Consider the following 24,206-nt stretch of genomic DNA (forward strand, 5'->3'; position numbering starts at 1 on the left):
CTCCCCAGGGGCGGGGCGGGGGGCTCCATGGGCAGGCGCGCCCCACCCAGCGTGGCGGCCGGCCACACACCCGCCTTCAGCCGGTGCTCCTGTTGCAGCCGTGGCTCACACCCGAGCCCACCACCACGGGGACCGCCCCGAGTCACCTGCTCTGACGGGGACCTGGGCAGAGGGCCGGGTCTGGCCGGCTGCATCCTGGCTCTCTCTGGGCTCCAGCGCCCCTCCTTCCCCGTGCCCTGGGATGCAGACAACAACCCAGCAGGAGCTGAAGCTCTGTGCTTCTCTCTCTTTCTCTGTCTGCCTGCCTCTTGCTCTCTAGCTCGCTCTCTCTCTCTCTCTCTCTCTCTCGTGTGTGTGTGTGTGTGTGTGTGTGTGTGTGTGTCTCCCTCCCAAACCCCACCCACCCATCCAAGGCCAACCACCACCACACCACACCACACCACACCCCCTCCAACCCCACCCCAGCCAACCATTCCGCCCATCCTCAACTCTAGGCAGCTTGCCAAGCAGCCTGGGCCCTAGAGGCGCGTGGAGCAGCTCCTTCTGCTTGCGCGTGGTCGCCCTGCTCCACGGAAAGCGGCTGCAACGGAGCAGCTCGTGGTGATCAGCCTGTGGGCCTGTGGCGGCTCCTGGCGGCGCCCGCCGACGGTGCATGGGTGGTTCAGTGGTAGAATTCTCGCCTGCCACGCGGGAGGCCTGGGTTCGATTCCCGGCCCATGCAGCTCCTGCTCCCCTTTTGCTTGGGCAGCCCCAGCAGTGCCTCTGCGCAAGCCGCTCCCTCGGGCTCCTCTCTGGCCAGCCTTGCACCAGCACTCTTGGCACACGCGCTCCCCAGCCCCCCTGGCCGCCGAACCCCGCCTAGCCCAGCGCCAGTGCCTCAGCTCTCGCACCCCTGCCTCCTTCCTAGCCTCTGCCTCTCCTGATACCCACTTCGGGCCCACGCGCTGCACTTCCGACCTCGCCGCTCTGCCGGCCGGCCACTGAGCCGCCAAGCCCCGCCGCTTCGCCTCCCCACACCCTGCTCTCACAACCAACCATCGCCAACGCGCGGCTGGCCCTAGCACCCTTCCACGACTCCTCCCGCCTTCCGGCTGCTGGACAGATGCCGGCCCCCGTTGGGGGCTCACGCCCTGGCCCTAGGCTGCTTGGGATGCCAGCCTCCAGAACAGACACCCGACTCCAGCCCTGCCACGCGCCCCACACACCGCCCCCAGTGCCCAGGGCCGGGCCCCTCCCAACCCACTGCACGGGAGGCTCCACGCCTGAGACTCTGCCCTCTGAGTCCCGTCGACCTGTCGCCCCCGAGACCTGCCCTAAGCGGCTGGGCAGCTCCGCCCTTGCCCTGGAGGTCCTGTGTGGGCACAAGGAGCCGGAGCCGCTACTTGACGAGGGCCGAGCCGGCACAGAGTAGGGCGGAGAACCGCATGCAGGGATCGAGGCGTCAATCGGGACGCAGAGCTCAGAGATGAGGCGGGGATTGGAACGTGCTACCAAATCCGTGGTGGCGTGGCCCGCGACGGGGACCGGGAGGGTCGGTTCCCTCCCGTGCGGAGAGAGCCCACGGTGAAACGCCAGCGTATGCCGCTCCCCTCTCCTCCACCTTGTCCCCACACACTGGCTGGCTGTCATCTCGGCTCTCGGGCTGTCCGCAAGCCCTCTCCCACCTCCTCCCGGAGGAGGAGGCTCCCTCACCTATGGCCAGCCGCCGGCATTGCCCAGGGCTCCAGCTTGCCGGCCCTCTCCAGCCTGCTGGTCTCGCATCTGCATCCTGCATCCTGCATCCTGCATCCTGCATCCTGGGGGGTGGAGGCGGGGAGGGGTGCCAAGTGCAGGGCCCCTCTGGGACAGCTCCCACGTGTTCAAGCCCCGAGCCCACCTGGGAGCCTGGATCGGCTCACGGTGGGAAAACCAAAGCAACTGCACCCTGGGCTGCTTGGTGACTCTCAGACCCACGGAGGCCATGGCACGCGGCACCTGGCACCTGGCCCAACGGGCAGGGAGAGAAGGCGTGCCCTCTGTGTCTCTCTGTGTGTGTGTCTGTGTGTGTGTGAGTGTGTGTGTGCGCGCGCACGCAGAAGCACACGCGTTCCTGTGCGTGGTGCCGGCGGCGGTGATGTCGTGAGTGAGGACGTGAGGCCGAGTGCGTGCAGGCACCGGTCCCTGTGTGTGGAGTGGGGTGCGGCTGTTCCGGAATTGTGGCATCCTGGGTGTGCGGGTGGATGTGTGTTGGTGCGCGCGTGCCCACGTCTGGGTTGGGGGTGTTCCGGCTGCCCAGGAGTGTCGCAGAAAGGCTGGCAGGGGAGGCGCGGGAGCAGGGGGACAGCGAGCAGCCTGGAGGTGGGGAGCGGCCGAAGGTCCTGAGGTGGCGCAGCTGGCGAAAAGGACAGCAGCTGAGGGCGGCCGCGGAGGCAGAGGCACAGAGCTTGGGCCGGGGCCGGGGCTGGGGCTGGGGCGCAGTGTGCGTTGCCCCATTGCACAAGCAGTTGGCTGCGTGGTTGTGCAAAAGTGGGCGGGCTGTACTGCGGGAGGCAGAGCACACACGCCGGCCCTCCGAGGAAGAAGAAAGGCTTCCCTGACCGGGAATCGAACCCGGGCCGCGGCGGTGAGAGCGCCGAATCCTAACCACTAGACCACCAGGGAGCGTCGGGCTGCGCGTCTGGCCTGGGCCTCTGCCTGCTGCAGCCGGCGCCTGGGTGCCAATGGGCAGCAGCAGCAGCAGCAGCAGCAGCAGCAGCGCCTGGCCTGTCGCGCTACTTCCACGGCCAACCCCCCGGCTGTCCTGCCCGGGCCGGCCGACGGGCCCCCGCCCGCCATCCGCCCTGACCTCAAAAACACACGGCGCGCCTCCGTCTCCTGGCCCCCGCGCACGCCCTGCCCCGCCGCGCTCAGCCGAGTCCACCCCACCTGGGCGGCCGGGCGCGCGCCACGACCACCGCCTCTGCCAAAAGGTGGGCGCGCTGCGTTGGCCGGGAATCGAACCCGGGTCAACTGCTTGGAAGGCAGCTATGCTCACCACTATACCACCAACGCCTCCCGCCGAGGCCGGCCTGGCCACGCGCCGCCCGGCTTGCCCGGAGCGCCCCGCCGCCCCCGTGCCCCGACGGCACGCCTCGCCCGCACTTCCCCGCTGCCACCCCAAGGCCGCCCGGCGCCCCGCCGGCCAAGCCCAGCACGCCTGCCCGATCCACGCGCGCGCCCTCGCGCATCCACACGCACGCCAGCCGCTTCTCCGTCTGCGCACGCGCCCGCCTCCGCCCAGCGCCTCCCGGTCTCCTTACTCCTGGGAACCGGCCTCCGGATCCAGCGGAGCCCCGGCGGCGCGCGCGTCCGTATCCGTATCCGTCTCCGCGTCCGCCCTCAGCTGGCTCGTCCAAGCCCTCGTGCACCAGAGGTCCGACGGCCAGGCGACCGACCGCACCCGCAGGCTCGCTCCCCGGCTCGTCCGCGCCCCCTCACCCAGCGCACCTAGCGCACCTAGCGCACCAAGCGCACCAAGCCCTGTCGGTCGGTGGCGACCGACCGTGGGCGAGCGAAAACTCCTCGCGCGCGCCGCGCCCTGTGCGCCCAACACGGGTGCGTGTCCGGGGCCCGCAGGCCACACGGTCCCTGGTGCTCCGCGTGCGGGGGCCGGCGTGCGGGGCCTGGCCAAAAAGGGCGGCTTGCCTCCCCGTCGGGGAATCGAACCCCGGTCTCCCGCGCGCGGCGGGGATACTCACCACTATACTAACGAGGACGGCGGCGGCCACCCTCGGGTCCCCTCGACCCCTCTGCGTCCGCCCGCCCGCCCGCCCGCCCGCACCCGACCCCTGCCCTCCACCGCCCACACACCGGCTCCAGGGCCAACCGCCACCCGTCCCCAGTGCCCAGGCCCCGGTCCCCGCAACCTAGTGCCTTCAGCCCCACGTGGACTCCCCGGCCCGGGACCACAACATGCTAGCTTCCAGGAGCATAGAGCCAACCAACCGGAGGACCCAGGGGAAGCCAGGGAGGAGGATGAAGATGAGGAAGAGCAGCAGCAGCAGCAGCAGCAGCAGCAAGAGGAGAGGGGAGAAGAGCCAGCGGAGGGGCACAGCGAGGAAGAGGAGGAAGAGCACCCCCAGGAAAACCCAGAGGGAGAGGAGGAGGAGGAGGAAGACCACGACGACCCGGTGGGCGGGGCACAACGAGGGCGGGGGCAGCGCTGCGAACTGGAAGGAGCGGGCGGCCCGTCTGGGATGCGTCCCGGGGGGTGCTGCCGGGTGCCCCGTGCGGCCTCCAGAACCGGGCAGCGGCGCCCTGCAAGCCCCGGGAACCGCGCGGAGCTGCCCCGGGAACCGCGCAACCCGCGCGCCCCGCGGCCTGCGCCCTGGCCCCGCAGCCCAGGGCCCAGGCGGCGCGACGGACCAAGGCCGCAGTCCCTGGCGCGCTCCCCCAGCCAAGGGAACGGCCGCGCCACCCGGCCCGCCGTCAGGATGGCCGAGCGGTCTAAGGCGCTGCGTTCAGGTCGCAGTCTCCCCTGGAGGCGTGGGTTCGAATCCCACTCCTGACAAGCACGCCTTTTTGGCACGCCCGGGCCAGCCTCGCGCCCGTCGTGCAACACGCCGCTCGCCGCTCCGGCTTTCCAGCCGTCGCGAGCGAGACCCCGCCTTGCCGGCCCGGCCCACACGTGGGACTCGCCACAGGGACCCCGCTCCAACTGGCCAGCGCGCAGGCACTCCCGCCCACCTCTCCCCACCACACCGCTTCTCGGGACCCACCTGCCTCCGAGTCTTCCTGGCTCCTCCGCTCCTCTGCCGCCACCCTCTGCCGCTACCTTCCGCACATTCACGGCCCTCCGCCTCCCAGCCCCAGTCCCCAGATCTCCTCCACCTCTCCCCGCCACCTGCCAGCCCCAGAGCGCTGAACCGACGGGCGGCCCGCCCAGAGTCCTCCCGAGCGTCCCCTAAACACCTGTCTGCAGCCAGCCCACCGAGAGCAGCGCACTTCGGCCGCGTCCCACCTCCTCGCCCTCGCCGCGCACTCCCGCCTCCCGCCTCCCGCCTGCCAGCCTGTCTGCCTGCTCGGGACAGCGCGCTGCCCGGGATCCTGCTCCTCGGAGCCCTTGGCTGACCCCGTGCTCCCGCCTCTCTCGGCCTCAGCACAGCTGCCTCAGGAGGCACAGAGGCCACGAGTCGGGAAAACCACCCGGGGCAGTGGTTGGTGGCCGGCCGAAGGCCCAGGCGCCCTGCGGTCACCCAGCTGCACACGTTGGCTCTCCTCCACGACCCACCGCCTCCCCAGGGGCGGGGCGGGGGGCTCCATGGGCAGGCGCGCCCCACCCAGCGTGGCGGCCGGCCACACACCCGCCTTCAGCCGGTGCTCCTGTTGCAGCCGTGGCTCACACCCGAGCCCACCACCACGGGGACCGCCCCGAGTCACCTGCTCTGACGGGGACCTGGGCAGAGGGCCGGGTCTGGCCGGCTGCATCCTGGCTCTCTCTGGGCTCCAGCGCCCCTCCTTCCCCGTGCCCTGGGATGCAGACAACAACCCAGCAGGAGCTGAAGCTCTGTGCTTCTCTCTCTTTCTCTGTCTGCCTGCCTCTTGCTCTCTAGCTCGCTCTCTCTCTCTCTCTCTCTCTCGTGTGTGTGTGTGTGTGTGTGTGTGTGTGTGTGTCTCCCTCCCAAACCCCACCCACCCATCCAAGGCCAACCACCACCACACCACACCACACCACACCCCCTCCAACCCCACCCCAGCCAACCATTCCGCCCATCCTCAACTCTAGGCAGCTTGCCAAGCAGCCTGGGCCCTAGAGGCGCGTGGAGCAGCTCCTTCTGCTTGCGCGTGGTCGCCCTGCTCCACGGAAAGCGGCTGCAACGGAGCAGCTCGTGGTGATCAGCCTGTGGGCCTGTGGCGGCTCCTGGCGGCGCCCGCCGACGGTGCATGGGTGGTTCAGTGGTAGAATTCTCGCCTGCCACGCGGGAGGCCTGGGTTCGATTCCCGGCCCATGCAGCTCCTGCTCCCCTTTTGCTTGGGCAGCCCCAGCAGTGCCTCTGCGCAAGCCGCTCCCTCGGGCTCCTCTCTGGCCAGCCTTGCACCAGCACTCTTGGCACACGCGCTCCCCAGCCCCCCTGGCCGCCGAACCCCGCCTAGCCCAGCGCCAGTGCCTCAGCTCTCGCACCCCTGCCTCCTTCCTAGCCTCTGCCTCTCCTGATACCCACTTCGGGCCCACGCGCTGCACTTCCGACCTCGCCGCTCTGCCGGCCGGCCACTGAGCCGCCAAGCCCCGCCGCTTCGCCTCCCCACACCCTGCTCTCACAACCAACCATCGCCAACGCGCGGCTGGCCCTAGCACCCTTCCACGACTCCTCCCGCCTTCCGGCTGCTGGACAGATGCCGGCCCCCGTTGGGGGCTCACGCCCTGGCCCTAGGCTGCTTGGGATGCCAGCCTCCAGAACAGACACCCGACTCCAGCCCTGCCACGCGCCCCACACACCGCCCCCAGTGCCCAGGGCCGGGCCCCTCCCAACCCACTGCACGGGAGGCTCCACGCCTGAGACTCTGCCCTCTGAGTCCCGTCGACCTGTCGCCCCCGAGACCTGCCCTAAGCGGCTGGGCAGCTCCGCCCTTGCCCTGGAGGTCCTGTGTGGGCACAAGGAGCCGGAGCCGCTACTTGACGAGGGCCGAGCCGGCACAGAGTAGGGCGGAGAACCGCATGCAGGGATCGAGGCGTCAATCGGGACGCAGAGCTCAGAGATGAGGCGGGGATTGGAACGTGCTACCAAATCCGTGGTGGCGTGGCCCGCGACGGGGACCGGGAGGGTCGGTTCCCTCCCGTGCGGAGAGAGCCCACGGTGAAACGCCAGCGTATGCCGCTCCCCTCTCCTCCACCTTGTCCCCACACACTGGCTGGCTGTCATCTCGGCTCTCGGGCTGTCCGCAAGCCCTCTCCCACCTCCTCCCGGAGGAGGAGGCTCCCTCACCTATGGCCAGCCGCCGGCATTGCCCAGGGCTCCAGCTTGCCGGCCCTCTCCAGCCTGCTGGTCTCGCATCTGCATCCTGCATCCTGCATCCTGCATCCTGCATCCTGCATCCTGGGGGGTGGAGGCGGGGAGGGGTGCCAAGTGCAGGGCCCCTCTGGGACAGCTCCCACGTGTTCAAGCCCCGAGCCCACCTGGGAGCCTGGATCGGCTCACGGTGGGAAAACCAAAGCAACTGCACCCTGGGCTGCTTGGTGACTCTCAGACCCACGGAGGCCATGGCACGCGGCACCTGGCACCTGGCCCAACGGGCAGGGAGAGAAGGCGTGCCCTCTGTGTCTCTCTGTGTGTGTGTCTGTGTGTGTGTGAGTGTGTGTGTGCGCGCGCACGCAGAAGCACACGCGTTCCTGTGCGTGGTGCCGGCGGCGGTGATGTCGTGAGTGAGGACGTGAGGCCGAGTGCGTGCAGGCACCGGTCCCTGTGTGTGGAGTGGGGTGCGGCTGTTCCGGAATTGTGGCATCCTGGGTGTGCGGGTGGATGTGTGTTGGTGCGCGCGTGCCCACGTCTGGGTTGGGGGTGTTCCGGCTGCCCAGGAGTGTCGCAGAAAGGCTGGCAGGGGAGGCGCGGGAGCAGGGGGACAGCGAGCAGCCTGGAGGTGGGGAGCGGCCGAAGGTCCTGAGGTGGCGCAGCTGGCGAAAAGGACAGCAGCTGAGGGCGGCCGCGGAGGCAGAGGCACAGAGCTTGGGCCGGGGCCGGGGCTGGGGCTGGGGCGCAGTGTGCGTTGCCCCATTGCACAAGCAGTTGGCTGCGTGGTTGTGCAAAAGTGGGCGGGCTGTACTGCGGGAGGCAGAGCACACACGCCGGCCCTCCGAGGAAGAAGAAAGGCTTCCCTGACCGGGAATCGAACCCGGGCCGCGGCGGTGAGAGCGCCGAATCCTAACCACTAGACCACCAGGGAGCGTCGGGCTGCGCGTCTGGCCTGGGCCTCTGCCTGCTGCAGCCGGCGCCTGGGTGCCAATGGGCAGCAGCAGCAGCAGCAGCAGCAGCAGCAGCGCCTGGCCTGTCGCGCTACTTCCACGGCCAACCCCCCGGCTGTCCTGCCCGGGCCGGCCGACGGGCCCCCGCCCGCCATCCGCCCTGACCTCAAAAACACACGGCGCGCCTCCGTCTCCTGGCCCCCGCGCACGCCCTGCCCCGCCGCGCTCAGCCGAGTCCACCCCACCTGGGCGGCCGGGCGCGCGCCACGACCACCGCCTCTGCCAAAAGGTGGGCGCGCTGCGTTGGCCGGGAATCGAACCCGGGTCAACTGCTTGGAAGGCAGCTATGCTCACCACTATACCACCAACGCCTCCCGCCGAGGCCGGCCTGGCCACGCGCCGCCCGGCTTGCCCGGAGCGCCCCGCCGCCCCCGTGCCCCGACGGCGCGCCTCGCCCGCACTTCCCCGCTGCCACCCCAAGGCCGCCCGGCGCCCCGCCGGCCAAGCCCAGCACGCCTGCCCGATCCACGCGCGCGCCCTCGCGCATCCACACGCACGCCAGCCGCTTCTCCGTCTGCGCACGCGCCCGCCTCCGCCCAGCGCCTCCCGGTCTCCTTACTCCTGGGAACCGGCCTCCGGATCCAGCGGAGCCCCGGCGGCGCGCGCGTCCGTATCCGTATCCGTCTCCGCGTCCGCCCTCAGCTGGCTCGTCCAAGCCCTCGTGCACCAGAGGTCCGACGGCCAGGCGACCGACCGCACCCGCAGGCTCGCTCCCCGGCTCGTCCGCGCCCCCTCACCCAGCGCACCTAGCGCACCTAGCGCACCAAGCGCACCAAGCCCTGTCGGTCGGTGGCGACCGACCGTGGGCGAGCGAAAACTCCTCGCGCGCGCCGCGCCCTGTGCGCCCAACACGGGTGCGTGTCCGGGGCCCGCAGGCCACACGGTCCCTGGTGCTCCGCGTGCGGGGGCCGGCGTGCGGGGCCTGGCCAAAAAGGGCGGCTTGCCTCCCCGTCGGGGAATCGAACCCCGGTCTCCCGCGTGACAGGCGGGGATACTCACCACTATACTAACGAGGACGGCGGCGGCCACCCTCGGGTCCCCTCGACCCCTCTGCGTCCGCCCGCCCGCCCGCCCGCCCGCCCGCACCCGACCCCTGCCCTCCACCGCCCACACACCGGCTCCAGGGCCAACCGCCACCCGTCCCCAGTGCCCAGGCCCCGGTCCCCGCAACCTAGTGCCTTCAGCCCCACGTGGACTCCCCGGCCCGGGACCACAACATGCTAGCTTCCAGGAGCATAGAGCCAACCAACCGGAGGACCCAGGGGAAGCCAGGGAGGAGGATGAAGATGAGGAAGAGCAGCAGCAGCAGCAGCAGCAGCAGCAAGAGGAGAGGGGAGAAGAGCCAGCGGAGGGGCACAGCGAGGAAGAGGAGGAAGAGCACCCCCAGGAAAACCCAGAGGGAGAGGAGGAGGAGGAGGAAGACCACGACGACCCGGTGGGCGGGGCACAACGAGGGCGGGGGCAGCGCTGCGAACTGGAAGGAGCGGGCGGCCCGTCTGGGATGCGTCCCGGGGGGTGCTGCCGGGTGCCCCGTGCGGCCTCCAGAACCGGGCAGCGGCGCCCTGCAAGCCCCGGGAACCGCGCGGAGCTGCCCCGGGAACCGCGCAACCCGCGCGCCCCGCGGCCTGCGCCCTGGCCCCGCAGCCCAGGGCCCAGGCGGCGCGACGGACCAAGGCCGCAGTCCCTGGCGCGCTCCCCCAGCCAAGGGAACGGCCGCGCCACCCGGCCCGCCGTCAGGATGGCCGAGCGGTCTAAGGCGCTGCGTTCAGGTCGCAGTCTCCCCTGGAGGCGTGGGTTCGAATCCCACTCCTGACAAGCACGCCTTTTTGGCACGCCCGGGCCAGCCTCGCGCCCGTCGTGCAACACGCCGCTCGCCGCTCCGGCTCTCCAGCCGTCGCGAGCGAGACCCCGCCTTGCCGGCCCGGCCCACACGTGGGACTCGCCACAGGGACCCCGCTCCAACTGGCCAGCGCGCAGGCACTCCCGCCCACCTCTCCCCACCACACCGCTTCTCGGGACCCACCTGCCTCCGAGTCTTCCTGGCTCCTCCGCTCCTCTGCCGCCACCCTCTGCCGCTACCTTCCGCACATTCACGGCCCTCCGCCTCCCAGCCCCAGTCCCCAGATCTCCTCCACCTCTCCCCGCCACCTGCCAGCCCCAGAGCGCTGAACCGACGGGCGGCCCGCCCAGAGTCCTCCCGAGCGTCCCCTAAACACCTGTCTGCAGCCAGCCCACCGAGAGCAGCGCACTTCGGCCGCGTCCCACCTCCTCGCCCTCGCCGCGCACTCCCGCCTCCCGCCTCCCGCCTGCCAGCCTGTCTGCCTGCTCGGGACAGCGCGCTGCCCGGGATCCTGCTCCTCGGAGCCCTTGGCTGACCCCGTGCTCCCGCCTCTCTCGGCCTCAGCACAGCTGCCTCAGGAGGCACAGAGGCCACGAGTCGGGAAAACCACCCGGGGCAGTGGTTGGTGGCCGGCCGAAGGCCCAGGCGCCCTGCGGTCACCCAGCTGCACACGTTGGCTCTCCTCCACGACCCACCGCCTCCCCAGGGGCGGGGCGGGGGGCTCCATGGGCAGGCGCGCCCCACCCAGCGTGGCGGCCGGCCACACACCCGCCTTCAGCCGGTGCTCCTGTTGCAGCCGTGGCTCACACCCGAGCCCACCACCACGGGGACCGCCCCGAGTCACCTGCTCTGACGGGGACCTGGGCAGAGGGCCGGGTCTGGCCGGCTGCATCCTGGCTCTCTCTGGGCTCCAGCGCCCCTCCTTCCCCGTGCCCTGGGATGCAGACAACAACCCAGCAGGAGCTGAAGCTCTGTGCTTCTCTCTCTTTCTCTGTCTGCCTGCCTCTTGCTCTCTAGCTCGCTCTCTCTCTCTCTCTCTCTCTCGTGTGTGTGTGTGTGTGTGTGTGTGTGTCTCCCTCCCAAACCCCACCCACCCATCCAAGGCCAACCACCACCACACCACACCACACCACACCCCCTCCAACCCCACCCCAGCCAACCATTCCGCCCATCCTCAACTCTAGGCAGCTTGCCAAGCAGCCTGGGCCCTAGAGGCGCGTGGAGCAGCTCCTTCTGCTTGCGCGTGGTCGCCCTGCTCCACGGAAAGCGGCTGCAACGGAGCAGCTCGTGGTGATCAGCCTGTGGGCCTGTGGCGGCTCCTGGCGGCGCCCGCCGACGGTGCATGGGTGGTTCAGTGGTAGAATTCTCGCCTGCCACGCGGGAGGCCCGGGTTCGATTCCCGGCCCATGCAGCTCCTGCTCCCCTTTTGCTTGGGCAGCCCCAGCAGTGCCTCTGCGCAAGCCGCTCCCTCGGGCTCCTCTCTGGCCAGCCTTGCACCAGCACTCTTGGCACACGCGCTCCCCAGCCCCCCTGGCCGCCGAACCCCGCCTAGCCCAGCGCCAGTGCCTCAGCTCTCGCACCCCTGCCTCCTTCCTAGCCTCTGCCTCTCCTGATACCCACTTCGGGCCCACGCGCTGCACTTCCGACCTCGCCGCTCTGCCGGCCGGCCACTGAGCCGCCAAGCCCCGCCGCTTCGCCTCCCCACACCCTGCTCTCACAACCAACCATCGCCAACGCGCGGCTGGCCCTAGCACCCTTCCACGACTCCTCCCGCCTTCCGGCTGCTGGACAGATGCCGGCCCCCGTTGGGGGCTCACGCCCTGGCCCTAGGCTGCTTGGGATGCCAGCCTCCAGAACAGACACCCGACTCCAGCCCTGCCACGCGCCCCACACACCGCCCCCAGTGCCCAGGGCCGGGCCCCTCCCAACCCACTGCACGGGAGGCTCCACGCCTGAGACTCTGCCCTCTGAGTCCCGTCGACCTGTCGCCCCCGAGACCTGCCCTAAGCGGCTGGGCAGCTCCGCCCTTGCCCTGGAGGTCCTGTGTGGGCACAAGGAGCCGGAGCCGCTACTTGACGAGGGCCGAGCCGGCACAGAGTAGGGCGGAGAACCGCATGCAGGGATCGAGGCGTCAATCGGGACGCAGAGCTCAGAGATGAGGCGGGGATTGGAACGTGCTACCAAATCCGTGGTGGCGTGGCCCGCGACGGGGACCGGGAGGGTCGGTTCCCTCCCGTGCGGAGAGAGCCCACGGTGAAACGCCAGCGTATGCCGCTCCCCTCTCCTCCACCTTGTCCCCACACACTGGCTGGCTGTCATCTCGGCTCTCGGGCTGTCCGCAAGCCCTCTCCCACCTCCTCCCGGAGGAGGAGGCTCCCTCACCTATGGCCAGCCGCCGGCATTGCCCAGGGCTCCAGCTTGCCGGCCCTCTCCAGCCTGCTGGTCTCGCATCTGCATCCTGCATCCTGCATCCTGCATCCTGCATCCTGGGGGGTGGAGGCGGGGAGGGGTGCCAAGTGCAGGGCCCCTCTGGGACAGCTCCCACGTGTTCAAGCCCCGAGCCCACCTGGGAGCCTGGATCGGCTCACGGTGGGAAAACCAAAGCAACTGCACCCTGGGCTGCTTGGTGACTCTCAGACCCACGGAGGCCATGGCACGCGGCACCTGGCACCTGGCCCAACGGGCAGGGAGAGAAGGCGTGCCCTCTGTGTCTCTCTGTGTGTGTGTCTGTGTGTGTGTGAGTGTGTGTGTGCGCGCGCACGCAGAAGCACACGCGTTCCTGTGCGTGGTGCCGGCGGCGGTGATGTCGTGAGTGAGGACGTGAGGCCGAGTGCGTGCAGGCACCGGTCCCTGTGTGTGGAGTGGGGTGCGGCTGTTCCGGAATTGTGGCATCCTGGGTGTGCGGGTGGATGTGTGTTGGTGCGCGCGTGCCCACGTCTGGGTTGGGGGTGTTCCGGCTGCCCAGGAGTGTCGCAGAAAGGCTGGCAGGGGAGGCGCGGGAGCAGGGGGACAGCGAGCAGCCTGGAGGTGGGGAGCGGCCGAAGGTCCTGAGGTGGCGCAGCTGGCGAAAAGGACAGCAGCTGAGGGCGGCCGCGGAGGCAGAGGCACAGAGCTTGGGCCGGGGCCGGGGCTGGGGCTGGGGCGCAGTGTGCGTTGCCCCATTGCACAAGCAGTTGGCTGCGTGGTTGTGCAAAAGTGGGCGGGCTGTACTGCGGGAGGCAGAGCACACACGCCGGCCCTCCGAGGAAGAAGAAAGGCTTCCCTGACCGGGAATCGAACCCGGGCCGCGGCGGTGAGAGCGCCGAATCCTAACCACTAGACCACCAGGGAGCGTCGGGCTGCGCGTCTGGCCTGGGCCTCTGCCTGCTGCAGCCGGCGCCTGGGTGCCAATGGGCAGCAGCAGCAGCAGCAGCAGCAGCAGCAGCAGCGCCTGGCCTGTCGCGCTACTTCCACGGCCAACCCCCCGGCTGTCCTGCCCGGGCCGGCCGACGGGCCCCCGCCCGCCATCCGCCCTGACCTCAAAAACACACGGCGCGCCTCCGTCTCCTGGCCCCCGCGCACGCCCTGCCCCGCCGCGCTCAGCCGAGTCCACCCCACCTGGGCGGCCGGGCGCGCGCCACGACCACCGCCGCTGCCAAAAGGTGGGCGCGGTGCGTTGGCCGGGAATCGAACCCGGGTCAACTGCTTGGAAGGCAGCTATGCTCACCACTATACCACCAACGCCTCCCGCCGAGGCCGGCCTGGCCACGCGCCGCCCGGCTTGCCCGGAGCGCCCCGCCGCCCCCGTGCCCCGACGGCGCGCCTCGCCCGCACTTCCCCGCTGCCACCCCAAGGCCTCCCGGCGCCCCGCCGGCCAAGCCCAGCACGCCTGCCCGATCCACGCGCGCGCCCTCGCGCATCCACACGCACGCCAGCCGCTTCTCCGTCTGCGCACGCGCCCGCCTCCGCCCAGCGCCTCCCGGTCTCCTTACTCCTGGGAACCGGCCTCCGGATCCAGCGGAGCCCCGGCGGCGCGCGCGTCCGTATCCGTATCCGTCTCCGCGTCCGCCCTCAGCTGGCTCGTCCAAGCCCTCGTGCACCAGAGGTCCGACGGCCAGGCGACCGACCGCACCCGCAGGCTCGCTCCCCGGCTCGTCCGCGCCCCCTCACCCAGCGCACCTAGCGCACCTAGCGCACCAAGCGCACCTAGCGCACCAAGCGCACCAAGCGCACCAAGCCCTGTCGGTCGGTGGCGACCGACCGTGGGCGAGCGAAAACTCCTCGCGCGCGCCGCGCCCTGTGCGCCCAACACGGGTGCGTGTCCGGGGCCCGCAGGCCACACGGTCCCTGGTGCTCCGCGTGCGGGGGCCGGCGTGCGGGGCCTGGCCAAAAAGGGCGGCTTGCCTCCCCGTCGGGGAATCGAACCCCGGTCTCCCGCGTGACAGGCGGGGATACTCACCACTATACTAACGAGGACGGCGGCGGCCACCCTCGGGTCCCCTCGACCCCTCTGCGTCCGCCCGCCCGCCCGCCCGCCCGCACCCGACCCCTGCCCTCCACCGCCCACACACCGGCTCCAGGGCCAACCGCCACCCGTCCCCAGTGCCCAGGCCCCGGTCCCCGCAACCTAGTGCCTTCAGCCCCACGTGGACTCCCCGGCCCGGGACCACAACATGCTAGCTTCCAGGAGCATAGAGCCAACCAACCGGAGGACCCAGGGGAAGCCAGGGAGGAGGATGAAGATGAGGAAGAGCAGCAGCAGCAGCAGCAGCAGCAGCAGCAGCAGCAAGAGGAGAGGGGAGAAGAGCCAGCGGAGGGGCACAGCGAGGAAGAGGAGGAAGAGCACCCCCAGGAAAACCCAGAGGGAGAGGAGGAGGAGGAGGAAGACCACGACGACCCGGTGGGCGGGGCACAACGAGGGCGGGGGCAGCGCTGCGAACTGGAAGGAGCGGGCGGCCCGTCTGGGATGCGTCCCGGGGGGTGCTGCCGGGTGCCCCGTGCGGCCTCCAGAACCGGGCAGCGGCGCCCTGCAAGCCCCGGGAACCGCGCGGAGCTGCCCCGGGAACCGCGCAACCCGCGCGCCCCGCGGCCTGCGCCCTGGCCCCGCAGCCCAGGGCCCAGGCGGCGCGACGGACCAAGGCCGCAGTCCCTGGCGCGCTCCCCCAGCCAAGGGAACGGCCGCGCCACCCGGCCCGCCGTCAGGATGGCCGAGCGGTCTAAGGCGCTGCGTTCAGGTCGCAGTCTCCCCTGGAGGCGTGGGTTCGAATCCCACTCCTGACAAGCACGCCTTTTTGGCACGCCCGGGCCAGCCTCGCGCCCGTCGTGCAACACGCCGCTCGCCGCTCCGGCTTTCCAGCCGTCGCGAGCGAGACCCCGCCTTGCCGGCCCGGCCCACACGTGGGACTCGCCACAGGGACCCCGCTCCAACTGGCCAGCGCGCAGGCACTCCCGCCCACCTCTCCCCACCACACCGCTTCTCGGGACCCACCTGCCTCCGAGTCTTCCTGGCTCCTCCGCTCCTCTGCCGCCACCCTCTGCCGCTACCTTCCGCACATTCACGGCCCTCCGCCTCCCAGCCCCAGTCCCCAGATCTCCTCCACCTCTCCCCGCCACCTGCCAGCCCCAGAGCGCTGAACCGACGGGCGGCCCGCCCAGAGTCCTCCCGAGCGTCCCCTAAACACCTGTCTGCAGCCAGCCCACCGAGAGCAGCGCACTTCGGCCGCGTCCCACCTCCTCGCCCTCGCCGCGCACTCCCGCCTCCCGCCTCCCGCCTGCCAGCCTGTCTGCCTGCTCGGGACAGCGCGCTGCCCGGGATCCTGCTCCTCGGAGCCCTTGGCTGACCCCGTGCTCCCGCCTCTCTCGGCCTCAGCACAGCTGCCTCAGGAGGCACAGAGGCCACGAGTCGGGAAAACCACCCGGGGCAGTGGTTGGTGGCCGGCCGAAGGCCCAGGCGCCCTGCGGTCACCCAGCTGCACACGTTGGCTCTCCTCCACGACCCACCGCCTCCCCAGGGGCGGGGCGGGGGGCTCCATGGGCAGGCGCGCCCCACCCAGCGTGGCGGCCGGCCACACACCCGCCTTCAGCCGGTGCTCCTGTTGCAGCCGTGGCTCACACCCGAGCCCACCACCACGGGGACCGCCCCGAGTCACCTGCTCTGACGGGGACCTGGGCAGAGGGCCGGGTCTGGCCGGCTGCATCCTGGCTCTCTCTGGGCTCCAGCGCCCCTCCTTCCCCGTGCCCTGGGATGCAGACAACAACCCAGCAGGAGCTGAAGCTCTGTGCTTCTCTCTCTTTCTCTGTCTGCCTGCCTCTTGCTCTCTAGCTCGCTCTCTCTCTCTCTCTCTCTCGTGTGTGTGTGTGTGTGTGTGTGTGTGTCTCCCTCCCAAACCCCACCCACCCATCCAAGGCCAACCACCACCACACCACACCACACCACAACCCCTCCAACCCCACCCCAGCCAACCATTCCGCCCATCCTCAACTCTAGGCAGCTTGCCAAGCAGCCTGGGCCCTAGAGGCGCGTGGAGCAGCTCCTTCTGCTTGCGCGTGGTCGCCCTGCTCCACGGAAAGCGGCTGCAACGGAGCAGCTCGTGGTGATCAGCCTGTGGGCCTGTGGCGGCTCCTGGCGGCGCCCGCCGACGGTGCATGGGTGGTTCAGTGGTAGAATTCTCGCCTGCCACGCGGGAGGCCCGGGTTCGATTCCCGGCCCATGCAGCTCCTGCTCCCCTTTTGCTTGGGCAGCCCCAGCAGTGCCTCTGCGCAAGCCGCTCCCTCGGGCTCCTCTCTGGCCAGCCTTGCACCAGCACTCTTGGCACACGCGCTCCCCAGCCCCCCTGGCCGCCGAACCCCGCCTAGCCCAGCGCCAGTGCCTCAGCTCTCGCACCCCTGCCTCCTTCCTAGCCTCTGCCTCTCCTGATACCCACTTCGGGCCCACGCGCTGCACTTCCGACCTCGCCGCTCTGCCGGCCGGCCACTGAGCCGCCAAGCCCCGCCGCTTCGCCTCCCCACACCCTGCTCTCACAACCAACCATCGCCAAAGTGCGGCTGGCCCTAGCACCCTTCCACGACTCCTCCCGCCTTCCGGCTGCTGGACAGATGCCGGCCCCCGTTGGGGGCTCACGCCCTGGCCCTAGGCTGCTTGGGATGCCAGCCTCCAGAACAGACACCCGACTCCAGCCCTGCCACGCGCCCCACACACCGCCCCCAGTGCCCAGGGCCGGGCCCCTCCCAACCCACTGCACGGGAGGCTCCACGCCTGAGACTCTGCCCTCTGAGTCCCGTCGACCTGTCGCCCCCGAGACCTGCCCTAAGCGGCTGGGCAGCTCCGCCCTTGCCCTGGAGGTCCTGTGTGGGCACAAGGAGCCGGAGCCGCTACTTGACGAGGGCCGAGCCGGCACAGAGTAGGGCGGAGAACCGCATGCAGGGATCGAGGCGTCAATCGGGACGCAGAGCTCAGAGATGAGGCGGGGATTGGAACGTGCTACCAAATCCGTGGTGGCGTGGCCCGCGACGGGGACCGGGAGGGTCGGTTCCCTCCCGTGCGGAGAGAGCCCACGGTGAAACGCCAGCGTATGCCGCTCCCCTCTCCTCCACCTTGTCCCCACACACTGGCTGGCTGTCATCTCGGCTCTCGGGCTGTCCGCAAGCCCTCTCCCACCTCCTCCCGGAGGAGGAGGCTCCCTCACCTATGGCCAGCCGCCGGCATTGCCCAGGGCTCCAGCTTGCCGGCCCTCTCCAGCCTGCTGGTCTCGCATCTGCATCCTGCATCCTGCATCCTGCATCCTGCATCCTGGGGGGTGGAGGCGGGGAGGGGTGCCAAGTGCAGGGCCCCTCTGGGACAGCTCCCACGTGTTCAAGCCCCGAGCCCACCTGGGAGCCTGGATCGGCTCACGGTGGGAAAACCAAAGCAACTGCACCCTGGGCTGCTTGGTGACTCTCAGACCCACGGAGGCCATGGCACGCGGCACCTGGCACCTGGCCCAACGGGCAGGGAGAGAAGGCGTGCCCTCTGTGTCTCTCTGTGTGTGTGTCTGTGTGTGTGTGAGTGTGTGTGTGCGCGCGCACGCAGAAGCACACGCGTTCCTGTGCGTGGTGCCGGCGGCGGTGATGTCGTGAGTGAGGACGTGAGGCCGAGTGCGTGCAGGCACCGGTCCCTGTGTGTGGAGTGGGGTGCGGCTGTTCCGGAATTGTGGCATCCTGGGTGTGCGGGTGGATGTGTGTTGGTGCGCGCGTGCCCACGTCTGGGTTGGGGGTGTTCCGGCTGCCCAGGAGTGTCGCAGAAAGGCTGGCAGGGGAGGCGCGGGAGCAGGGGGACAGCGAGCAGCCTGGAGGTGGGGAGCGGCCGAAGGTCCTGAGGTGGCGCAGCTGGCGAAAAGGACAGCAGCTGAGGGCGGCCGCGGAGGCAGAGGCACAGAGCTTGGGCCGGGGCCGGGGCTGGGGCTGGGGCGCAGTGTGCGTTGCCCCATTGCACAAGCAGTTGGCTGCGTGGTTGTGCAAAAGTGGGCGGGCTGTACTGCGGGAGGCAGAGCACACACGCCGGCCCTCCGAGGAAGAAGAAAGGCTTCCCTGACCGGGAATCGAACCCGGGCCGCGGCGGTGAGAGCGCCGAATCCTAACCACTAGACCACCAGGGAGCGTCGGGCTGCGCGTCTGGCCTGGGCCTCTGCCTGCTGCAGCCGGCGCCTGGGTGCCAATGGGCAGCAGCAGCAGCAGCAGCAGCAGCAGCAGCAGCGCCTGGCCTGTCGCGCTACTTCCACGGCCAACCCCCCGGCTGTCCTGCCCGGGCCGGCCGACGGGCCCCCGCCCGCCATCCGCCCTGACCTCAAAAACACACGGCGCGCCTCCGTCTCCTGGCCCCCGCGCACGCCCTGCCCCGCCGCGCTCAGCCGAGTCCGCCCCACCTGGGCGGCCGGGCGCGCGCCACGACCACCGCCTCTGCCAAAAGGTGGGCGCGCTGCGTTGGCCGGGAATCGAACCCGGGTCAACTGCTTGGAAGGCAGCTATGCTCACCACTATACCACCAACGCCTCCCGCCGAGGCCGGCCTGGCCACGCGCCGCCCGGCTTGCCCGGAGCGCCCCGCCGCCCCCGTGCCCCGACGGCGCGCCTCGCCCGCACTTCCCCGCTGCCACCCCAAGGCCGCCCGGCGCCCCGCCGGCCAAGCCCAGCACGCCTGCCCGATCCACGCGCGCGCCCTCGCGCATCCACACGCACGCCAGCCGCTTCTCCGTCTGCGCACGCGCCCGCCTCCGCCCAGCGCCTCCCGGTCTCCTTACTCCTGGGAACCGGCCTCCGGATCCAGCGGAGCCCCGGCGGCGCGCGCGTCCGTATCCGTATCCGTCTCCGCGTCCGCCCTCAGCTGGCTCGTCCAAGCCCTCGTGCACCAGAGGTCCGACGGCCAGGCGACCGACCGCACCCGCAGGCTCGCTCCCCGGCTCGTCCGCGCCCCCTCACCCAGCGCACCTAGCGCACCTAGCGCACCAAGCGCACCAAGCGCACCAAGCCCTGTCGGTCGGTGGCGACCGACCGTGGGCGAGCGAAAACTCCTCGCGCGCGCCGCGCCCTGTGCGCCCAACACGGGTGCGTGTCCGGGGCCCGCAGGCCACACGGTCCCTGGTGCTCCGCGTGCGGGGGCCGGCGTGCGGGGCCTGGCCAAAAAGGGCGGCTTGCCTCCCCGTCGGGGAATCGAACCCCGGTCTCCCGCGTGACAGGCGGGGATACTCACCACTATACTAACGAGGACGGCGGCGGCCACCCTCGGGTCCCCTCGACCCCTCTGCGTCCGCCCGCCCGCCCGCCCGCCCGCACCCGACCCCTGCCCTCCACCGCCCACACACCGGCTCCAGGGCCAACCGCCACCCGTCCCCAGTGCCCAGGCCCCGGTCCCCGCAACCTAGTGCCTTCAGCCCCACGTGGACTCCCCGGCCCGGGACCACAACATGCTAGCTTCCAGGAGCATAGAGCCAACCAACCGGAGGACCCAGGGGAAGCCAGGGAGGAGGATGAAGATGAGGAAGAGCAGCAGCAGCAGCAGCAGCAGCAGCAGCAGCAGCAGCAGCAAGAGGAGAGGGGAGAAGAGCCAGCGGAGGGGCACAGCGAGGAAGAGGAGGAAGAGCACCCCCAGGAAAACCCAGAGGGAGAGGAGGAGGAGGAGGAAGACCACGACGACCCGGTGGGCGGGGCACAACGAGGGCGGGGGCAGCGCTGCGAACTGGAAGGAGCGGGCGGCCCGTCTGGGATGCGTCCCGGGGGGTGCTGCCGGGTGCCCCGTGCGGCCTCCAGAACCGGGCAGCGGCGCCCTGCAAGCCCCGGGAACCGCGCGGAGCTGCCCCGGGAACCGCGCAACCCGCGCGCCCCGCGGCCTGCGCCCTGGCCCCGCAGCCCAGGGCCCAGGCGGCGCGACGGACCAAGGCCGCAGTCCCTGGCGCGCTCCCCCAGCCAAGGGAACGGCCGCGCCACCCGGCCCGCCGTCAGGATGGCCGAGCGGTCTAAGGCGCTGCGTTCAGGTCGCAGTCTCCCCTGGAGGCGTGGGTTCGAATCCCACTCCTGACAAGCACGCCTTTTTGGCACGCCCGGGCCAGCCTCGCGCCCGTCGTGCAACACGCCGCTCGCCGCTCCGGCTTTCCAGCCGTCGCGAGCGAGACCCCGCCTTGCCGGCCCGGCCCACACGTGGGACTCGCCACAGGGACCCCGCTCCAACTGGCCAGCGCGCAGGCACTCCCGCCCACCTCTCCCCACCACACCGCTTCTCGGGACCCACCTGCCTCCGAGTCTTCCTGGCTCCTCCGCTCCTCTGCCGCCACCCTCTGCCGCTACCTTCCGCACATTCACGGCCCTCCGCCTCCCAGCCCCAGTCCCCAGATCTCCTCCACCTCTCCCCGCCACCTGCCAGCCCCAGAGCGCTGAACCGACGGGCGGCCCGCCCAGAGTCCTCCCGAGCGTCCCCTAAACACCTGTCTGCAGCCAGCCCACCGAGAGCAGCGCACTTCGGCCGCGTCCCACCTCCTCGCCCTCGCCGCGCACTCCCGCCTCCCGCCTCCCGCCTGCCAGCCTGTCTGCCTGCTCGGGACAGCGCGCTGCCCGGGATCCTGCTCCTCGGAGCCCTTGGCTGACCCCGTGCTCCCGCCTCTCTCGGCCTCAGCACAGCTGCCTCAGGAGGCACAGAGGCCACGAGTCGGGAAAACCACCCGGGGCAGTGGTTGGTGGCCGGCCGAAGGCCCAGGCGCCCTGCGGTCACCCAGCTGCACACGTTGGCTCTCCTCCACGACCCACCGCCTCCCCAGGGGCGGGGCGGGGGGCTCCATGGGCAGGCGCGCCCCACCCAGCGTGGCGGCCGGCCACACACCCGCCTTCAGCCGGTGCTCCTGTTGCAGCCGTGGCTCACACCCGAGCCCACCACCACGGGGACCGCCCCGAGTCACCTGCTCTGACGGGGACCTGGGCAGAGGGCCGGGTCTGGCCGGCTGCATCCTGGCTCTCTCTGGGCTCCAGCGCCCCTCCTTCCCCGTGCCCTGGGATGCAGACAACAACCCAGCAGGAGCTGAAGCTCTGTGCTTCTCTCTCTTTCTCTGTCTGCCTGCCTCTTGCTCTCTAGCTCGCTCTCTCTCTCTCTCTCTCTCGTGTGTGTGTGTGTGTGTGTGTGTGTCTCCCTCCCAAACCCCACCCACCCATCCAAGGCCAACCACCACCACACCACACCACACCACACCCCCTCCAACCCCACCCCAGCCAACCATTCCGCCCATCCTCAACTCTAGGCAGCTTGCCAAGCAGCCTGGGCCCTAGAGGCGCGTGGAGCAGCTCCTTCTGCTTGCGCGTGGTCGCCCTGCTCCACGGAAAGCGGCTGCAACGGAGCAGCTCGTGGTGATCAGCCTGTGGGCCTGTGGCGGCTCCTGGCGGCGCCCGCCGACGGTGCATGGGTGGTTCAGTGGTAGAATTCTCGCCTGCCACGCGGGAGGCCTGGGTTCGATTCCCGGCCCATGCAGCTCCTGCTCCCCTTTTGCTTGGGCAGCCCCAGCAGTGCCTCTGCGCAAGCCGCTCCCTCGGGCTCCTCTCTGGCCAGCCTTGCACCAGCACTCTTGGCACACGCGCTCCCCAGCCCCCCTGGCCGCCGAACCCCGCCTAGCCCAGCGCCAGTGCCTCAGCTCTCGCACCCCTGCCTCCTTCCTAGCCTCTGCCTCTCCTGATACCCACTTCGGGCCCACGCGCTGCACTTCCGACCTCGCCGCTCTGCCGGCCGGCCACTGAGCCGCCAAGCCCCGCCGCTTCGCCTCCCCACACCCTGCTCTCACAACCAACCATCGCCAACGCGCGGCTGGCCCTAGCACCCTTCCACGACTCCTCCCGCCTTCCGGCTGCTGGACAGATGCCGGCCCCCGTTGGGGGCTCACGCCCTGGCCCTAGGCTGCTTGGGATGCCAGCCTCCAGAACAGACACCCGACTCCAGCCCTGCCACGCGCCCCACACACCGCCCCCAGTGCCCAGGGCCGGGCCCCTCCCAACCCACTGCACGGGAGGCTCCACGCCTGAGACTCTGCCCTCTGAGTCCCGTCGACCTGTCGCCCCCGAGACCTGCCCTAAGCGGCTGGGCAGCTCCGCCCTTGCCCTGGAGGTCCTGTGTGGGCACAAGGAGCCGGAGCCGCTACTTGACGAGGGCCGAGCCGGCACAGAGTAGGGCGGAGAACCGCATGCAGGGATCGAGGCGTCAATCGGGACGCAGAGCTCAGAGATGAGGCGGGGATTGGAACGTGCTACCAAATCCGTGGTGGCGTGGCCCGCGACGGGGACCGGGAGGGTCGGTTCCCTCCCGTGCGGAGAGAGCCCACGGTGAAACGCCAGCGTATGCCGCTCCCCTCTCCTCCACCTTGTCCCCACACACTGGCTGGCTGTCATCTCGGCTCTCGGGCTGTCCGCAAGCCCTCTCCCACCTCCTCCCGGAGGAGGAGGCTCCCTCACCTATGGCCAGCCGCCGGCATTGCCCAGGGCTCCAGCTTGCCGGCCCTCTCCAGCCTGCTGGTCTCGCATCTGCATCCTGCATCCTGCATCCTGCATCCTGCATCCTGGGGGGTGGAGGCGGGGAGGGGTGCCAAGTGCAGGGCCCCTCTGGGACAGCTCCCACGTGTTCAAGCCCCGAGCCCACCTGGGAGCCTGGATCGGCTCACGGTGGGAAAACCAAAGCAACTGCACCCTGGGCTGCTTGGTGACTCTCAGACCCACGGAGGCCATGGCACGCGGCACCTGGCACCTGGCCCAACGGGCAGGGAGAGAAGGCGTGCCCTCTGTGTCTCTCTGTGTGTGTGTCTGTGTGTGTGTGAGTGTGTGTGTGCGCGCGCACGCAGAAGCACACGCGTTCCTGTGCGTGGTGCCGGCGGCGGTGATGTCGTGAGTGAGGACGTGAGGCCGAGTGCGTGCAGGCACCGGTCCCTGTGTGTGGAGTGGGGTGCGGCTGTTCCGGAATTGTGGCATCCTGGGTGTGCGGGTGGATGTGTGTTGGTGCGCGCGTGCCCACGTCTGGGTTGGGGGTGTTCCGGCTGCCCAGGAGTGTCGCAGAAAGGCTGGCAGGGGAGGCGCGGGAGCAGGGGGACAGCGAGCAGCCTGGAGGTGGGGAGCGGCCGAAGGTCCTGAGGTGGCGCAGCTGGCGAAAAGGACAGCAGCTGAGGGCGGCCGCGGAGGCAGAGGCACAGAGCTTGGGCCGGGGCCGGGGCTGGGGCTGGGGCGCAGTGTGCGTTGCCCCATTGCACAAGCAGTTGGCTGCGTGGTTGTGCAAAAGTGGGCGGGCTGTACTGCGGGAGGCAGAGCACACACGCCGGCCCTCCGAGGAAGAAGAAAGGCTTCCCTGACCGGGAATCGAACCCGGGCCGCGGCGGTGAGAGCGCCGAATCCTAACCACTAGACCACCAGGGAGCGTCGGGCTGCGCGTCTGGCCTGGGCCTCTGCCTGCTGCAGCCGGCGCCTGGGTGCCAATGGGCAGCAGCAGCAGCAGCAGCAGCAGCAGCAGCAGCGCCTGGCCTGTCGCGCTACTTCCACGGCCAACCCCCCGGCTGTCCTGCCCGGGCCGGCCGACGGGCCCCCGCCCGCCATCCGCCCTGACCTCAAAAACACACGGCGCGCCTCCGTCTCCTGGCCCCCGCGCACGCCCTGCCCCGCCGCGCTCAGCCGAGTCCGCCCCACCTGGGCGGCCGGGCGCGCGCCACGACCACCGCCTCTGCCAAAAGGTGGGCGCGCTGCGTTGGCCGGGAATCGAACCCGGGTCAACTGCTTGGAAGGCAGCTATGCTCACCACTATACCACCAACGCCTCCCGCCGAGGCCGGCCTGGCCACGCGCCGCCCGGCTTGCCCGGAGCGCCCCGCCGCCCCCGTGCCCCGACGGCGCGCCTCGCCCGCACTTCCCCGCTGCCACCCCAAGGCCGCCCG

The 24,206-nt window shown here is 70.8% G+C and overlaps 15 non-coding genes across 15 annotated transcripts; 2 read left to right on the forward strand and 13 right to left on the reverse strand.

Annotated features, from left to right (window-relative positions):
• Positions 1-2,568: 2,568 nt before the first annotated feature.
• TRNAE-CUC (transfer RNA glutamic acid (anticodon CUC)) lies at positions 2,569-2,640 on the reverse strand. Its single transcript has one exon. It is a non-coding gene; the product is annotated as a tRNA-Glu (tRNA).
• Positions 2,641-2,958: 318 nt separating this feature from the next.
• TRNAG-UCC (transfer RNA glycine (anticodon UCC)) lies at positions 2,959-3,030 on the reverse strand. Its single transcript has one exon. It is a non-coding gene; the product is annotated as a tRNA-Gly (tRNA).
• A 4,794-nt stretch (positions 3,031-7,824) lies between these two features.
• TRNAE-CUC (transfer RNA glutamic acid (anticodon CUC)) lies at positions 7,825-7,896 on the reverse strand. The gene has a single exon. It is a non-coding gene; the product is annotated as a tRNA-Glu (tRNA).
• Positions 7,897-8,214: 318 nt separating this feature from the next.
• Positions 8,215-8,286, reverse strand: TRNAG-UCC (transfer RNA glycine (anticodon UCC)). The gene has a single exon. It is a non-coding gene; the product is annotated as a tRNA-Gly (tRNA).
• A 633-nt stretch (positions 8,287-8,919) lies between these two features.
• On the reverse strand, positions 8,920-8,991 carry TRNAD-GUC (transfer RNA aspartic acid (anticodon GUC)). The gene has a single exon. It is a non-coding gene; the product is annotated as a tRNA-Asp (tRNA).
• A 2,164-nt stretch (positions 8,992-11,155) lies between these two features.
• Positions 11,156-11,226, forward strand: TRNAG-GCC (transfer RNA glycine (anticodon GCC)). The gene has a single exon. It is a non-coding gene; the product is annotated as a tRNA-Gly (tRNA).
• A 1,847-nt stretch (positions 11,227-13,073) lies between these two features.
• TRNAE-CUC (transfer RNA glutamic acid (anticodon CUC)) lies at positions 13,074-13,145 on the reverse strand. Its single transcript has one exon. It is a non-coding gene; the product is annotated as a tRNA-Glu (tRNA).
• A 321-nt stretch (positions 13,146-13,466) lies between these two features.
• Positions 13,467-13,538, reverse strand: TRNAG-UCC (transfer RNA glycine (anticodon UCC)). The gene has a single exon. It is a non-coding gene; the product is annotated as a tRNA-Gly (tRNA).
• A 660-nt stretch (positions 13,539-14,198) lies between these two features.
• TRNAD-GUC (transfer RNA aspartic acid (anticodon GUC)) lies at positions 14,199-14,270 on the reverse strand. The gene has a single exon. It is a non-coding gene; the product is annotated as a tRNA-Asp (tRNA).
• A 2,167-nt stretch (positions 14,271-16,437) lies between these two features.
• Positions 16,438-16,508, forward strand: TRNAG-GCC (transfer RNA glycine (anticodon GCC)). The gene has a single exon. It is a non-coding gene; the product is annotated as a tRNA-Gly (tRNA).
• Positions 16,509-18,355: 1,847 nt separating this feature from the next.
• TRNAE-CUC (transfer RNA glutamic acid (anticodon CUC)) lies at positions 18,356-18,427 on the reverse strand. The gene has a single exon. It is a non-coding gene; the product is annotated as a tRNA-Glu (tRNA).
• A 321-nt stretch (positions 18,428-18,748) lies between these two features.
• On the reverse strand, positions 18,749-18,820 carry TRNAG-UCC (transfer RNA glycine (anticodon UCC)). Its single transcript has one exon. It is a non-coding gene; the product is annotated as a tRNA-Gly (tRNA).
• Positions 18,821-19,462: 642 nt separating this feature from the next.
• TRNAD-GUC (transfer RNA aspartic acid (anticodon GUC)) lies at positions 19,463-19,534 on the reverse strand. The gene has a single exon. It is a non-coding gene; the product is annotated as a tRNA-Asp (tRNA).
• Positions 19,535-23,623: 4,089 nt separating this feature from the next.
• Positions 23,624-23,695, reverse strand: TRNAE-CUC (transfer RNA glutamic acid (anticodon CUC)). Its single transcript has one exon. It is a non-coding gene; the product is annotated as a tRNA-Glu (tRNA).
• A 321-nt stretch (positions 23,696-24,016) lies between these two features.
• TRNAG-UCC (transfer RNA glycine (anticodon UCC)) lies at positions 24,017-24,088 on the reverse strand. Its single transcript has one exon. It is a non-coding gene; the product is annotated as a tRNA-Gly (tRNA).
• Positions 24,089-24,206: the final 118 nt, after the last annotated feature.

Source organism: Oryctolagus cuniculus, chromosome 7 (genome assembly GCF_964237555.1).
Source record: "Oryctolagus cuniculus chromosome 7, mOryCun1.1, whole genome shotgun sequence".
Classification (NCBI taxonomy): Eukaryota; Metazoa; Chordata; class Mammalia; order Lagomorpha; family Leporidae; genus Oryctolagus; species Oryctolagus cuniculus.